The following is a 16,003-nucleotide window of genomic DNA, read 5'->3' as shown; positions in this document are numbered from 1 at the left end:
TAATAAGCAATAATAAATGGAAGCAAGGTATTTTAAAATAGAATGTGATTAAATTCCTCCTCGACTTTATAAAAAAATATACAGAATTCATATAACTATATTAAGAGGCAAACAAATAAGTTAATACTTTTTTCAAAACTTTTTGTCTTCCTTGGTATAGCTTCTCATAATATTTTAATTATTAGTTTCGTATATTGTATATTTTTATCAATATTTACTTTCATTTTCATAAAATTTTTATCTGATTTTTGTCTTGCTACAAATAACGAATGGGAAAATAAACCAAAAATGAAAGTAAAACGTAGTAATCAAAACTTTTAAAATTTGTTTAATTTAAATTTGTAAATAATGAAAATTTCCATTCCTAACTTTAAATAATAGTTCGTTTTCATTTACCTCAGTACGGTCATGAATTCAGCCACTTTCTGCCGATTGAGTTTACCAAACTTTGTATAAGTATACACAAAGGAAGATTTAACTAAAGGCGTTCAGTAATAGAAACGAGATGAAATCAAAGGAGAACGGTTCATTTGTTTTTTCTTGCTCTTTTCCAATAGGCCGAGCACAAGGAGACAAGTGCTCTAAAAGTTTGAGCTGTTAATGAAAATTTTAGAATCTTTTGATCGCATTGAATTAAAAACTGTTTTGGGTAAGTGTTTGAGTTTGCATGGATTTTGCTGAGAATTTTAAAAGTAATTTAACATGTTAAATGTATAATAACAAACAAAAATTCCTTTCGTTTCTTTATATTATTGGATCAGCCCCTTTTTATGCTTAAATAAAAATATGTTTTTAGTTTAATATAGTTCAGTGATATCCTCAAAGGGATTTGGAAAATATTTAAACAACTGTAGTTTGTAACCTTTTGGCTTATAAGCAAAAGTAGGTAAAAAGCTTTAATGTGTAGTTATTCAGTAAAAGTCTTAAACATACGATGTATTTTACTTTATTTAAATTTTTTTAAATGTAGCCAACACGTAACATTAATACAGTTTTTAGGCTACCCTAACGAACATTAGCGTTGTTAGATTTTGTCTAACATGTTAATATTTTTCTTCAGCAAACGACCGATAATGACAGTGCGGTAACGTTGATCTATGAATTATTAGTGCATGATATATCAGACTACCCTCTCCTATATTAAGGTTTGGCGCTGAGGGCCGCGCTCTACCAGATTTTTCGGGTACACGTAAACTCATTACGGGCGACTAATAACTCCCCCACAATAGATTTTAATGGGTTCATTTTTATAGTAGGATTAAAAGCGACTACGAACTGATCTACGCTACCTAGGTACTTAGATAATATCTTTGTGAACATATATAGTTTTTATTTTACTTTATTGTATTCAAAAAGGAACCCAATTCCCAAAGCATGAGCGAAAATTTTAAATGAATAAATAATGAAGCTGTAACAATATAATCGAATAAAGTTTATTTATAAATCTACATTAACTTATATGCAATAACAAAAACTACAGTTAAACAATAACAATGCCTAATTCTAATGTCTGATTAGTGATTAAAATAAGTAAGACGGCCTTAGGTCGTCCGCACATGAAGCTACTAAAAAGAAACCAGTTGGTAACTTTAGTTACCAATCAGTTGCTTATTAGTTACTGCCCATGTATTTTAATGAGTATCCGCACACAGCCCTAGTTGTTAGTAACCGGTCTCTAATGCGTCAGTGATCAGTCGACAGCAGACTGGACATGCAGGATAGTTTCTAGTTTGTTGTGATATTTTTAAAGTTTACACGCGTAATTCTTTTGCTTCAACAAATGCTCTGCAATTTGTATTGCTTGCAATGTAGGGATGAACCCAATACCTCCTTTTTTTCTGGATTTTACGTCTTCTATTATAACAATAAAAAATAATATCTTCATCACTTGAGTGACTAGACATTTTTAACGCGATAATAACCCTTAATAATATAATATAAAGGTTAAAATTTAAACACCCTATAACAAAGCTACTCGTACAAGCAAAAAGTGACTCGTTTCTATTAATTTTCAGTAGCGTAGTCTGCGATTCACAGTTAAGTAAACAGTTGGTAATTCTAGTTACCAACTAGTTTAGTTTCTTTTTAGTAGCTTCATGTGCGGACGGGCTAATAAGAGTAAACACTATATTTTAGATTTTAAAAGTTAGCTGCATAATAAAATTGCAAACTGACTTAATGAAGTCTAATTTAGTAATGTCTTGATTAACGTAATATTCATTTGCTCCATTTTCAGTTGTAATATCCCTAGGACATTGATAACAGACGAGATAATTTCATGACAATCGAAAGCTCGTTCCTTGGTAACAGCACGAAGCCGAAGGCTGAGTTCTGTTACCAAGCAACGAGCTTGAGAAATTTGTCATGAAATTATGAGGCATTCATCAATGTACGAGGGATATTGGCGGATAATTTTTCGAAAAAAAAATCATAACTCAACATAACGAAACATTTATTTATTAAAAGTACAGTTAGTGAAAGTACAATTATTAAAATTTAAGTTAACATTAGATTCGTTGCTGTTCTCTACTATAGAAGATTTATTACCACCCATATTATTTATAATCTTGTGGTGTTCTTGATCGAGATTCAAGTATGGTTTTATAGAATTCCATGAATATTCCCCAAATATATTTGTGACTGAACGTTGTATTTCTGAGAATTTTTTCTTTGATTAGCGCATTTATACTTTAAACATTCTCATTGCCGAAACGTGATATTTTGAAATTTATTTGGATGAAGTTGTCAAACTCTATCGTGTTGTCATAGGGATTGAAAATTGCACTGAATGCAATTATCAGTCTAATGTTGACATGATTGGGTGAAATTGTTCCACATGACACAAAATGACGAAATTTGAATGGTCGAAAAATTATCAATACAATCAACTTTTCTTTTTGTCGTTTTATCAAGTTTTTTTTCGAATCTATGTACAGTTCTAATTTACACAGATACTTCTGCTTAAAAATTTAAACAAAATGTCTGTAAATTTAAATATTGTCACTATGTGATTTATAAAAAACATTCGTTAAATTTCGAGTGATCTGATTCACATGCGTTTGTAGTAAATATAAGAGATGATGAATTTGAAGCCCACATGTAAGTTGGAAATGTTGAATCTTCCGTTAAGTAATTATCAACTAGGTAATCACAAAATTGCAAAACTCTGTCACCTTCTGGCATAATATTAATAAGTTCATCAGAAGAAAAGTCACCAACATCGTTTGGATCAAAATAAAGAATGTCGAAAAACAGTTTTAAATATTTTCTAATTACAGTTTGATTTTTATATTCCGAGGACAAACCTAAATTTTGAATTTTTCGGTACCAATTTTGTGTTAAATGAAATTTCCAACAAAAAAAAAATAATGTTGGGCCACACTAACTTGTTGAACAGTTCAAATTTTTAAAAACTTCATTGATGAAAATATAATTTCCCATATTACAGATGAGACTAAAAAGTATGCTGTTTTTAAAAACGCCCAAGATCCAAATATCACTACAAAAGAGGTAAAGTGTGCTCTTGCTATTCTAATTTTGAGTGTTTACAACCACAAGCCAGCTAGAAAGCACTACTGGGACTTAAAACGTGACATGGGCAATGATTTCGTGAAAAATTCAATGAGAAAAAATAGATTCGAACAAGTGATGCAGTTTTTGAATTTTGCTGACAACAATAAACTAGATGAAAACGACAAAGACTGGAAAATCCGCCCTTTGATGAATATGCTAAAAAATAAATTCTTACAATATTTTGTGCCCGACTCAGAACTCAGTTATGATGAGAGTACGGTAAAATACTTTGGTAGGGACAGTTGTAAACCCATACGTTTTGGGTACAAAATGTGGTCATTGAACACTAATTCAGGATATCTCATAAAATTTGATTTATATCAACGCAAAAATCCCAATAGTACGGTCAATGATGAAGTGTGGTATGGAAAGGTGACTGCTCCGTTAGTATCAATCAATGTTGAGGGAGCTCCCCGAGGGTAAAAAAAATCTTTCCCATAAATTGTACACCGACAACTTATTTACAAGTCCATTGTTACTTTCCAATATGAGAGATCAAGGTATCTGGTACCTTGATCTGTACTAAGTACAGAGACATTCAAACAATAGCAAGTCTCTATTGGGGTCAAACAGCTAAAGTGAAAGTAGGATCTACATTGACCAATAAAATTAAGATCAAGAAAGGGGTACGACAGGGCTGTATCTTGTCTCCTATTCTCTTTAATATATACTCAGAAGGAGTATTTAAGACAGCGCTGGAGGAAAACACAGAAGGCATAAAGATAAATGGAGAAATAATTAATAACATAAGGTATGCTGATGACACTGTGATTCTAGCAGATAGCATGGAGGAACTGAGTTGCCTAATGAGTAAGATACAAAAAACAAGTGCACAATACAAACTCAGACTAAATATCACAAAAACCAAATGGATGTTAGTAAGCAAAACCCAACAATCACCCCAGCAACTACTGATATTAGACAATGAAAGAATTAAACACGTGGATTCGTACATCTACTTGGGAACAACAGTTAACTCAAATTGGGATCAAGCGAAGGAAATACGTATAAGAGTAGAAAAGGCAAGAGCATCGTTCACTAGCATGAAGCAAATTTTCACCTCTAAAAGCTTCACCCTACCTCTCAAAATTCGACTTCTGAAATGTTATGTATTCCCGGTTTTTGTTATATGGAATGGAGGCGTGGACAATGACCGCAACATTGATGAAAAAAGTAAAGGCCTTCGAAATGTGGGCTTACCGACGTATATTACGTATATCCTGGACTGAGCACGTGACCAACGAAGAGGTACTACGCCGGATAGGTAAAGAGAGAGAGGTAGGAATAAGTATAAAGAAAAGAAAGTTGGAATACTTGGGTCACGTTATGAGACATAATAAATATAGAGTACTACAGCTGATCGTTCAAGGGAACATAGACAGCAGAAGGGGTCCAGGGAGAAGAAGACACTCGTGGCTCCAAAACTTGGTAATGGTTCGGATTGTCATCTGCTGAACTATTCAGATCTGCCGTAAACAAAGTCAGAATAGCCATGTTGATTGCCAACGTTCGGAACGGACAAGGCACATGAAGAAGAAGAAGGTATGTGGTGTACTGGAACCATCAGAGATAATCGTTTGCCGCGAGATATTCTATTGCCAGACAAAAAAGCATTGAAAAAACATTCAAAAGGCGAGTTTTTCTCTATATTAGATCGCCAAAATGGAATTATTTTCGTTCGTTGGCTTGACAATAATATTGTTACAGTTGCTTCAACCTGCTGTGGAGTCGCTCCCATAAATAATGTGAAACGGTTTTCTCAGGCTGAGAAAAAAATTGTGCAGGTGCCACGTCCATATTTGATTAAAAAATATAATTCATGAATGGGAGGAACTGACCTTATAGACTAAAATGTAGCTAGATACCGAATAGGAATTCGCTCTAAATAATGGTGGTGGTGACTATTTACATGGATGCTGGACATGATCCCATGATCCTATTTCACAAATAGAATTTCAAAGGTATCTAGTAACATCGTATCTTACGAAATATAGTACCGAACCAAAAGGTGCAGGCAGGCCATCTTCGTCCAAAGTAGCCAGCATAAGACATGGCATGATTGATCATCTCCTGACCTATATTGCCGATAAAAAGAGGAGACGTTGTGCACGTGAGAGCTGCAGTTCGCATGTACGTACCATGTGTTGCAAGTGCAATGTGGGATTATGCATTGAGTGCAACATAGACTTTCATCTAAAATAATTTGATTATATTTTTAAATTTATAATAATGATTATTTTAAATATTTTTGCTCCTATATCTTCCTAGCGTTACATATATGTAATGGGAATTTTCTAAGAGATCAAAAATAATTAAGAAAAAAAGTAACTTTTTAAACAAATTAAAATTCAGGAACTAAAGGGTTAAATTCAACGCAACGATAATGGTTGCATTATCCAGTAAATGTTATTGAAATACTTTTGAATGTGCCCGATAAAGGGTTGAACGTGTGTTACCAAAAATCAAACTCTGAATTTATTCACTAGTTATTCAAAATATGTTATAATTCTCCTAGGCTATAGTCCGATCGAAATTTAAGTAAGGCATCCGTTCTTTTATCAAACTCCAATCTCTGGCATCAACCAGAGGCATTGCAGACGGAGAAATTTTATAATGCATTTTATTTTTAAAGGAAAACGCAATTAGACTTTCGACTATTGGACTATTCGAGATCTTTTGAGGCTTTCCAAAGTTTATTGAATAATTTTAGTAGTTTTTAAGTACTTTTTCGTTGTTGGAATACTAAAAATATAAAATAATTAATTATTTATATAAGTTTTATCTAATTTTGTTTTACTTGGCAGTTATATTTTGTTTAATAATAATAGAAAAATAATTAGTATTTATTCAATGGAATTTCTGACGATGGAAATGTTTTATATATTTCTAACAAGTAATTTAATTACTTCCTGAAATATATTAATTAAAAAATTATTGTACTAAAAAACTGAGCAATTATATAATTAGTAATGATAGATAAACATTTCATAACAAATATGCTCAGTAATACAGATTACCGAAGGTGATTTGCAACTTATTTGTAACATTAAAGCAACTATTTTAATTTTATTGACCATATCATCTTATATACTAAAACGCTAAGCCCTTTTCTTGTCCACCAGTTTACTCAAAAACCATATTAGATAATTAAAATATTTTTTCGGAATATTATTAGTATTACGTATGAGATTGTCAAGATATACTTTTGGTTCAAAAATTCACTTCCGGTTTTGAGATGACCGGAAGTTAAAATTTACTTTAAGTTTTAGACCCCACAATGTATATATGGATAGAAAGGTCTCGTCGAGACGAATCTAAATATGTACTTCCGGTTGCGATCCGACACCGGATTCTGACATCTGACACCGGATTCGTGATCAGCATGCAAAATTAACTGCTATCTTATATACTAAAACGCTAAGCCCTTTTCTTTGATAAATGTTATGTATATTCTTGCTTATATTGTTTGCATTGATCTCTTAATTTTTCTCGCAAAATAAAAATTTCATTTAAAAAACTCGATGTAGAGCTTGTCCGCTAGTTTTAACTATTTACATATTACATTTATTAAAATCGTCCTTGCTTAACTCTCCTATAAGTGTTACAAAATAACGAAATATACAAATCAACTAAGTTTATTTAAACATTTTTTTTTCACAAATTTTTACTAATATATATAAAGAACTACCAACTACAAAAAAATTATTCAGAATAGCCGCAATTTGCCTGAATATATCGCTGCAGTCTGTTTTTACCCTCTTTTTACAGATATGTAAAGAAGTGATGTATATTGTTATGCTTATTAATTTTTTTTCAAACTAAATTTTCTTTTAAGACAGGCGTCTTAATTTGTTTCATATTTTGTTTTTAATGCAACGATAAGGCTTTGTCTTATTTATTGATTAAAAATCTTAAGCCCCAAATCTTGCTCAGTAATGAACCACATGATTTTCGGCCCAATATGTATTTTCAGAGCAATAATTTTTTGTATTCGGGCAGGACTTTTGTTAATTTTTGACTTATCAGCGTTAATAAACTCTGGTGGGTGCACGAGCCACGCATGGCCGGCTGGATCTTCTACGATCACTTCTCTTGTATGTAGAAACAATTACACAGGACAATACACAAACAGCTAGAAATATATTCTGATTCTAAGAATAAAATTGAAAATGAGGACATTTAAGTCAGTCCCTCGCAAGTACCTTACTTGGTTGTTAAAGTTGACCACGAACAAGGGTAGAAAACTTGATAACTTTTATGCTGCGTGCTAAAGAGGTCGTTAAAAATACGAAGACACGATTTGATAATTGGAGATACTTTTTCAATAACGGAAGTGCTCAGTGCAATTGTAGAGTTTACTAATATTCTCATCCGAAATACAAAAAATATTTCTTTTTGTCTATTTACATTTTTTTTGTATATTTATAGTAAAATAAATATATTAATAATTTACAATACTTGTTCATAAAAAAGTTACATGTACTATATATCACGCTTTTCACGTACAAAAACGGTATGCGGACTCATAGTCCGCCGCCACAATCGGTGCACAGAAAATGAGCGCCAGTCTCGTCAGATTAACTTACAAATGCTACAAAAAATACACGTGTATTTAACTTATCCAAGAAAAACAGTCTGAGAAACCCGTTCTTTTGGCTCTTCTATAAATGAAAATCGAAAACTCTAATTAAACGTATTTTCAACTAAAATTATAGTTATTCTCAATTAACACAGTAAATTGAAATCTTTATTCGGATTCGTATAATAAAACAACAGTTAGTTTTTTACAAAATTTTTACAAAAAAATTAAAGAACAAAACAAAAAATACAAAGGCAAAACAAACGAAATAAAAAATAGAGAGGGATCAGTAATAATAGAGGATCAATAATACAAGCAAGTATCGAGGGATTACTACAGAGAGCTCTTGACGGAGGACACAACAGGAGAAGAAATGCATAACGAGGAGGAAACGGTGCCCAAAGAAGAAGCAGATGAAGTAGATGAAGTGGACATCGAAATTTTAAAAGAATAAACAGAGGAATTGGATGAAGAAATGGAAATGGAATAAACAGATAAAACAGATAGAAGATAGAAGAATAAACAGATGGAATTTATATGGAACTAAAAAAAATACGGAGAAACGAAAGGGAGAGGAAAACTATTGGCACTATTGAAAAACATATGGAAAGAAGAAAAAATGTTAGGGGACTGGGAAGTAGGGTAGATCATATCAATACATAAAAAGGGAGACCAACAAATCTGTGTACTAAATACAAAATATAAAATATTGACATCAATAATAAAAAAGGAGGTTATCAAAGATCACAAATAAGACAGTAGGACAGTACCAATGTGGATTCATAGAAGGAAGATCTACAATAGATGCAATACACACAATAAAACAAATAATGTAAACAGCAAACAAATATAAACCTGGAATTGGAAATGTTATTTATAGACTTCAAACAGGCATTTGATTCAATTAAAAGGAAAGGATTAATGATAGCTCTTAAAAAATTTAAAATTCCACATAAACTCAGAAAATTAATAGGACAATGAAAACTACTAAAATAAGCATAAGGACACAATTAGGAGAGACAGAGAAATTCAGTATAAATAAAGGGATGAAACAAGAAGATTCTTTATAAACAACGCTATTTAATCAAGCATTGGAATATATACTACCAAATTTAAATTAAGGGAATCTCAGAACAAGAGGTAGTCAAATAATCGCATATGCAGACGATATTGCTATTGCAAAGAACAGGAAAATAATGAAAGAAATGCTAGAAGAAATAAGAGAGAAAGGGGAGTGAATGGGACTAAGATTTAATTAAGAAAAGGCAAAAATATTATAATTAGGGAAAAAGCCAATAAAACAATGAATCAACATAGGAAGTTCTTAGTTTAAAGAAGTAGAATACTTCAAATACCTAGGAGTTACACTAAGCAAAACTGGAGAAAGGAAGTCCAAAATAAAAAAAAAATGCAGCGAATAAAGCTTATTATGCAAACAAAAGATTACTTAAAAGCAAAACACTGACTAAGAAAACTAAGTTGAATATTTATAACATCATAATTAGGCCAATATTATTATATGCAGGAGAAACAATGACGATGGTTAAAAAAGATAAAGAAGACTTAAGCATAGCAGAGAGAAAGATTATGGGAATCATACTGGGACCAATCAGAACAGAGCAAAATAAATATAGAAGCAGAACAACTGCAGAGATTAAGGAAGAACTTAAGGAAGACATCGTGACTAAAATAAAGCAATATGGAATTAGATGGTTAGTTCACATTTGGCGAGCAGGAGATGAGGCAGTGACATACGCAATGATAGAATGGAATCCAGGAGGGAGAAAGAGAAGGGGAATATCGAGATCAAACTGGCTGCAAAAAGTTGAAGAAGACCTCCAAAGTGCAGGAGTCAGAGAATGGAAAGGAAAAATTAGAGACAGGAAAAAAGTGATGCAACACTCAATGTCTTTGTCGAATAAAACATGAACTTTGTCAAATATCAGAAGATTATTTTATACCCAAATATTAGTTAATAAATTAAATATTTAATTCAGTTTAGAGTTAGTGATAAGGAATTTCTTACCTAGTTTTAAAATTGTTCGAGCTCATTAAATATGTGGGTATGTATTCCATAGTATAAATAGAATGACATTTCTATGAGGTACAGGACTACATGAATAAAGAGAGATTTTTTATTTATCTGTCAAATTGTGCGCAAATTTTCTTTTATAATAATAAATAAAACCGTTATGACGCATAATGTAGACCATTACATAAGCATGGTATTTTTGCACTCAAAAAGGAAAGTTTTTTATACTGTCATAAAAATAATTAAATTTTACAACAGTCCTTTAGATATTTCTAATTTTTACACTTTATAATCTTTTTAACTTCCTCGTGCTTTTTAAAAAGCTCATTGAAACAATACTCGCCGGTTTTAGGACTTCCGTATCCGCTTTTTAGGAGACCTTTTTGCTCTTAATTTTTCTTATCCAGAGTCCTCCGAGATTTTATGCTTAATAAATTTTATATAAATAGTGTATAACACTGTTGTTGGATAAAATATTAGATGAGTTTTACTTTTTTGGTCAAATGGAATAATATGAAGGTATAATTAGTAGAAAAATATAATGTAGCATTTTATTTAGTATAATATATATTTAAAAAATGATACAAAGAATTTAGTGAATCTTATTTTTTTAATATGTATTAACTCTAGAACCACAATGTGAGGAAACTGGAACACAAACCACAACGTTGTGTCGCCTTTAACCCTAATAAAAACTTACTCAAATATAACAAATTAAAAAATGTATTTAGTACTATTTCATTTTTAAATGGTTTATTATGACAGTTAAATGTTTTTACAGTAAATACCGAAATAAGAGTTGGAATAACAAATAAACAACAAAATAGAAATAACCATTTTTTAGCAGTAAAAATAACAGGATAAACAAATCTGACACATACAAAATATTTAAATTAGGATTAAGATTTACATATTTAACAAACGCTAAATTGAAGTTCTGCACATATATTTTTTTTACAATAAATACAAATATGGCGTCCTTTATGGTCACGAGATCTTGGACCAAAATCACAACGATGTGAACGCTTTTGTGGCTCTTGGTGTGGTAGTTCGTCAGGATATCCAAGGTATTGTCTCACAGATTGTCTTAAATTTCTTGGCAGTCGGTTATTTTCTACTCTTTGCTTCATATAATCTTCCACAAAAGAATCAGCTAAGTTTTTGAGAAAAGTAGAACGAAAGTTACGATTCGGCAATGTTTGAAATTGATGTAACACAAAAGAATTGATTCCAGCAGCGTCTAACATTCCATACAGAATCCTTAATCCTTCCCATGATACAGATGTTTGGGATGATGAATTGTGTAACATCTAGCTCATCCATTGTACATTGAAACCCCTCAGGGGTGTTGTTCGGCATAAACTAATTAATTTTGGAAAAATGGGGAATTATTAATAAAATAGGTTTTCAACACATCTTTTTATTAATTAATAAATTAATAAAATATCCAGTTAGAATTTAATATTAATTAAAAACATAGGTTTTGATAACATAGAATTAAGCATCTATACACAAATTCAAGGAAAGAAAGAAGCTTAACTTCCATAAGAGATCCTGCTGTTACTGGCTTTAATTATAACAGTATGTTAAAGACGAGAAGTAATTTTATATCCTATTTTGAGGACATAGTCATCGTAATAACATAAAGACATTGGTCATTTTGAATATAATTGGAATATTTTTTTTATTGGGTAAACAGGAAAATGTATGAAAAAAATAAAATAGCTAACAATTATAGTAATTCACGATAAAAATAGAGCAAAATAATAGAGATACAGACTAGACATTTTTTATCTTTCGAATTTTACAGTATGTATTAAATTCTTATAGTGAAAGTATTTTATACATGAATATTCCAATTAAACGGAACCAGCTAAAAGTTAATTTCATTCTATTTTTTGTTTTATTGTTGTCTTGTTTTCGCGTTAATTTTCAAAATATCATTAGAGACAGTGTACAAGAAGTAAAGTAATGCGCGCTACCTCTATAATCAAATAGGTCATTATTAAATTAAGAACAGTCAATACCCTTTAAGAAGTCCTGAAAATTTATTTTCTTTTTCAGTGTCGTCTGCCGTGAGTTGGGAAGAATGGTGGACCTACGATGGGATATCAGGTAAGTTAATTTTCCACTCTAACTTGCTTTTGCCATTCCTTTCCGTCGCTGATCATAATTAATCGCATAAGAGCAACGAACCAGAAATGGCACTATGATGGCACGCCGGCGTTAGGCCAACGAAAGCGGAAAATGTTTGCTCAAAGGAAAAATAACAAATCTCGAAGACGAGACGCGTTATAATGGGACACTAGAGAGTGCTTACAAGATTTGTATTCTCTTTTTTTGGAGTTAGCGGAGCAAAGGGCAATTATACTTTTTCGCTCGTCTAGCGCCGGTGTTACATAGGTACAGAACGAGGTATTTTATTATGTAAACAAAAATAATTCTTAAACAAGATTAAGAGTGTTAAATTATTATCGTTACTAGATATTTTTTTTTATCTTTGGAAAGATTGTATATATTTTTTAATTATTGTTTGTTTTATACAATTATTTTACTTGTTTGTTTATACTTATCTTACTGAATACTCGTTACTGTTCATCTAGGACGATTTAATTCATTATCTAGATCTATGCTGATCTATTTTGATATCAATTATTAACATATCAACATCTGTAACATATTATTTTTTTAATTCGTTTATATGATCTATTATACGTTGGCTATCACTATACCAAGAAAGAGTCTTTTGTCTTTAACCATATCTAAAACCTAGTCAGTACTTCGAACGTCGCATATGGGCATGCAAATGACCACTAAAAATAAGCTGTGTTGACAGACTTAGAAATGAGAAGGTCCTTGGACGGCTGAACCAAATAACACAAACAGTCAATATAATAAGGTTCTGCAGGCTGGAATACTTCGGTTACATTATAAGACACTCTCAAAAATATGAACTTTTGCATATTATTTAGGAAAAGATCCATGGTAAACTTGATCTTGGTAGAAGAGCATCATGACTAAAAAATCTAATACAACGATACGAAAAGTCGACTACATCATTATTAAGAGCTGCTATCAATACAGCCACTATAGCGAATATGATAGCCAACGTGATATCCGATCGATGACGGTCATGGGGCTAGAAAAAAAAGAATGTAGAACATTTGTTTTGTATGTTCTATCTATATGATGAGAAGTAGACTTTAATGTAATAGTATCTCGAAAGTCCCAAGACGATCCGTTATTTATACTTTTAATGTTCTCGTTATTTCAATACCATGATTCAGTGATACCCACCACATGCAGCATTCTTCATTTATTATCTTAGTTTTAATCTAAGTTACATTTTGCCAATTTTACTTGCCATTTCTATTTTAGTCTCAAAGTTAATCTTGAGGTTTATACCAAAATGATTCCTAAGCTTTTAAATATTTTGACGTTTTTTATTGCATCTAAATATCTTATTAGAAGTAGTTTGGGTATTTAAATAAATGAAGAGATGTCGAAATACATGCTAGTAGTAAACTTCGAAGAAGTAAAAGAATTTAAATATCTGGGGACGCTAATCACAGATCACAATTACATAAAAAAGGGGTCTTAGCAAGGATAGCTGCAGAGAGTAAAGTAATATACTCCCTATCATCATTATTAAGATTTAAGTTGCTAAAAATGAAATCTAAATTAAGACTGTACAAGTTAATTATTCGCCCAGTTATTACATATGGAAGTGAAACATGGACTCTACATCAGCGGGAAATAAATAAGCTGCTTGTTCTCAGAATAATAAACAGAAAGGTTCTCAGACTAATAATTAAACGTCAAAGAGATGAATTAACAGGAGAGTGGAGAATAAGATAAGCAGATCATGTGGTAACATCAGGAGAAGACAAAATGCTAAACACAGTGTTTTTAAAATGAAGGGCTATAATGTATATGGCGAATATTCACCCCGAGTTTTAAAGCCAGTCAAGAAGAAGAAGACATTTTCTATTTGCGTCCATTAACTTGTTACGTTGTATGGTTATATGTCGTGTGACTTTATATCATAAACTTAATTTTAGCTTAAGTTTTACTTATATTTAAAGATTTTCAAGTCCATTTATGACGATAGACATAATTGAATGCCTTTACATAGCATACATAGAAAAAGAGCATACATAATAATCGTAATTGGTACTCCATTTATATTAATGCTGAAATCTCTTAGTCCTTATACTGCTTTATTAAACACTTGATCATAATAGAGATTTTTTTCATCACTAGCTACTAAATAAGCAAAAAAACGCTGGAGGTAAACATTTCCGATAGTGTTGGGTTCCTAAACTAAAAGAAAAAGTACTTTAGCGTCACGTCTACCAGCTTGGCCGTGAGTCGATTCTTCTTATCCTCCGTAACTCCCATGTAGTCAGGACAAGGTTAATCCCACCCCTTATTTCATATAAGGGTATTGGGGTGGAGCCTTCCGTTAGAACATAACTTCATCCCGATGTCCTTCTTTTCATCATCACACATCAGCTTCCATCTCTTACATTCATGCTACCACCACGTCTGCCTCTTTCTATCCTGATTTGCTTCTTGACTTTACTTTCTAAGTATACATACATACCTCTTGACCGTTATTATTTAAGTCTAATCGCGATCCAGCCTGGAAGCGGATGAGAGAGCTGCGATAAGCTCTGTGTACTCTTTGTCGTCTTTCGTCAACATCTCAGTTGACACTTACTTTATTCCACTTGCTTTGTTGCTCTCTCAAAAATACCGCCATTTATGCCTCTCCCACTTTCTCTTTTATACTTGCATGTGCCCCTGTGTTGTTAACCTCCCCTTATCCCTAACACAGCGGTCAAAGATCTGCCTCCTCTATACCTGCTAGAACTGCATGTAGTTTTCGCTGTTTTTTTTATAGACAGCACCTTTCTCACATAGTTGTAGAATTTTTACGTCACCTCTCATTTGTCATCATCTTCTCTGTCATCTCTCTCACCTATTTAAATATTCTCTCTAGCTTATTTCTTTCTCTGACCCATCTGACAAACTCCAAAAAAGTATGTGACACAGTGTCCGAAGCCCCACAATGCAAGCAATTTGCCGATTCTGCCATTTTAAACCTGTTCAGGTATCTACGGAATCTCCCGTGTCATGTGATCATCTATGTCAGTTAGTAGTCTAAGTGACTGTATCCGCAATCCAGGCAACTTCCTAGATTAGGTATCAGTGACTTTGTTCACTGTGTCACATCCCCCGTTGCATTCCACTCGTCCTGCCTCATCAAAATGGATGTGGACCTCTTCTTACTACTGACGTTCTCCCTTGGTATCTCTCTTTTTCTCCGCCGAAATATTCCCTCTTTTTCTCTCTCTCACCTACACATCTAAGGGGACACATCCGATGATTACGCACAGGGCAGCAGCTGACTCAATCTTGTAATCAGTTCGACTTTTAAATGTTTTGGTATTTTGGTATTAAGGTTAATTTTTCAATAATAATGGTTTTGATTTTTTTCCCAACTGTATTTTTGCGCAGCTGCATTTTTATGGAAGTTATTTATCAAGTGGATAATATTGCACTAGGAGGTCTAATAAGTAAGTTCTTATAAAATAAAAAACATGTTTTCCAGAAAATTCTTTGATTTTATTCGACATAGTCTCGTTTCAGCAACGAGTCTATACAATGTTGTGCATCTCCTTTGTTTTTGTAGACAGATACTGATACACTGCTTTTCCATTGGTCTGTCATTTGTCTAACTTCCATAATTCCATTAACTAGACCTGTTAATCAATTTGTCTGTCTCTCCTGTCTCTCCTAATGCTTTCCACACT

At 32.2% G+C, this 16,003-nt stretch overlaps 1 long non-coding RNA gene across 1 annotated transcript in view; it reads left to right on the top strand.

Moving 5' to 3' along the window:
- LOC140440299 (uncharacterized) overlaps nt 1–12,301 on the top strand; it is a 605,785-nt gene extending 593,484 nt beyond the window's left edge. The window contains exon 3 of the long non-coding RNA XR_011950808.1: nt 12,249–12,301. This is a non-coding gene — a long non-coding RNA (uncharacterized lncRNA). The remainder of the gene's footprint in view (nt 1–12,248) is intronic.
- The last annotated feature ends 3,702 nt before the right edge of the window (nt 12,302–16,003 follow it).

This window comes from Diabrotica undecimpunctata, chromosome 1 (assembly GCF_040954645.1).
Source record: "Diabrotica undecimpunctata isolate CICGRU chromosome 1, icDiaUnde3, whole genome shotgun sequence".
NCBI lineage: Eukaryota > Metazoa > Arthropoda > Insecta > Coleoptera > Chrysomelidae > Diabrotica > Diabrotica undecimpunctata.
This window is presented reverse-complemented; position numbering and strand designations above follow the sequence as displayed.